At 41.9% G+C, this 2,173-nt stretch overlaps 1 pseudogene; it reads right to left on the bottom strand.

Annotated features, from left to right (window-relative positions):
* Positions 1-422: 422 nt before the first annotated feature.
* Positions 423-1,221, bottom strand: LOC142873705 (large ribosomal subunit protein uL30 pseudogene; annotated as a pseudogene).
* Positions 1,222-2,173: the final 952 nt, after the last annotated feature.

The raw sequence follows: 2,173 nt of genomic DNA, 5'->3' as shown, positions 1-2,173 counted from the left end.
ATGAAGAGAGAAGATGAAAACCAGCCTCCTGGCCTGTGTTACCTGCCCATCACTCCAGAGACCCGTGGTCCTGAACAACGAAGACAGGACTAGATTCCTCTAAAGGTGACTGGGAGACTCCCACGATGCTGGTGAAGGTGTGGAGGTTCTGCAGGGTGCGGCTCCCACTGCCCATGGGAGAGTTCCAAAGGCCTGGGGAGCCCCACAGGCCACCCAGAGAGTGCTTTGTTGAACACACTCAAGTTGCCTCGGATAATAGGGTTTAATTATGGCCAACGAATAAGCCCATCAACAAATAAGGTGGGCAGGAATCCATTTCTGAGGCTGCATAGCTGAGCTGCTAGGGTAACTAGTACAACATATGTATATATATATATATATATATATATTTTTTTTTTCATTTTGAAAGCAGTCACTGTTTATTAACTGACAAGATTACAAAAATAATCATGGTAGATACCATAGTTCATCCTTCTAATAAGCTTGTTGATCTGGTATTCCCTGTTGCCAGCATCTCCACCTTCTACAAAATGGGCTGTCTTTTTCTTCATTTTACCCTTGGAGATGATAGCTTGAAGGGCCACAGGAAGTTATTTGCTTCTTTGAAGTGTTTTCCAACAGTGTAGATCTCATGCATCAGATCCTCCATGCAAATGGCACGATATTTACCAAGAGATCGAGCAATTAAAGCATAATCTGTCAATGCAATTTGCTTCTTACTGATTTTGCCATAACCACACTTGTAGATCAGTTCATTTACTGTCTTCAGGTTTGGGTACCCGTAAGCAATATATAGTTCTACAGTCTTCAGCATGTTAACTGAAGCCTTGTTGAGCTTATCAAAGGTTCCACTGAAGATCTGGCAAAGGCGAAGACGCTGCAACACCTTCTGGACCTTTGGATAACACCGACGATACATCTGGTCCTGATGATAAATGCCAATTTGGGTTCTGCAGGTCCATAGAAGTTGCCAGCTTTTCTTGCCATCCTAGCCATTCATAATGCTTAGCTTTTTCACAGACAAGCTTCCTCCTTGCCTTTTGAAGCTGCTTTTGGGAAAATACTTTCTCAGGCATTTGATCTTCAGCTCTGCAAAATTCCTTCACTTTTTCTTGAGGGTTTTGGACATAGCAAGAACCTTTTTCTTCTCTTTGACACCCTCCATGGTTCCAGACAGGTAAGAGGTGCAACAGTGTATTTCAAGATGCAATAGTACTTTACATCGTGCAGCAACAGCTAGGTGACAAAAACTTCTCTCCTAGTCATTCTCCCATTCAGGTCCATCTTCACAGGGTTCAATCCAGCACATTCACAGTGTCCTATGCACACACAGAAGGGCCCTGTGCTTGGTTTAATGCTCTGCTGTCAACATCTTGGAATTCTTAGTAATTTTGCTATTGAACTTTCATTTGTAAGTAAAATCCATGAGACAATGGACTCTTCGTGGAAAGAGAGAAGACATTGCAATATGCGTATCTTTACCTGCCTGCTCATATGTATGGACAGCATTTCCAACATCCCATTGGCACATATTTCTGGTGGACCCACGATGCATGTTAGTTCAGCCACACTCAAATCACATATAATACGAAGTAGGTGTGTTGAGTCTATGACTGGATAAGAGGAGGCACTGACATCCCGGAGGCCATGCCTTCCATCCACTCCCGAACTTGCTTCAAATGCAGAACGAAGGCTGTGGCACTCTAAGAAACATCAGCAACCAAGGAAGCCTTTCGTGTCCTTTCTTACCTGTGTTACTTCCCTGTATTAGCCAACCTTGTACTGAAAATAATGCATAGGAGGAAGAGGAAGATAGGGAGACCCACAGTTCCAGTTCTTTTGAGTCCTCTCTTATTCATCAGCAGCCCAAAGTTGAGAGTGTTGGTGGAATGTGCATGTATTGAGAAGTGAAATAAAAGCAAATGAGTTCATTTTGTGCAAAATACAAATGCATGTATGAGCTACAAAATAGTATACAGAATGTGTAATTTCAAGGATTCTGCATACGAATTACAACTGGCATTTAAAACTGGCATTGTACAATAAGATGATGGTATAAGATGAATGGTAAAATTTATGCTAGTAAGTTTAATTTTTATTTTTTCTTAGAATGACATTCCATAGCAAATAGTGATAACCATGGCCAGGCAAGATCAAGACCTTGGAAGAAAGG

This window comes from Microcebus murinus, chromosome 11 (genome assembly GCF_040939455.1).
Source record: "Microcebus murinus isolate Inina chromosome 11, M.murinus_Inina_mat1.0, whole genome shotgun sequence".
Taxonomy (NCBI): Eukaryota; Metazoa; Chordata; class Mammalia; order Primates; family Cheirogaleidae; genus Microcebus; species Microcebus murinus.
The sequence above is the reverse complement of the archived record's forward strand: the minus strand, read 5'-3'. Positions and strand labels throughout refer to the sequence as shown.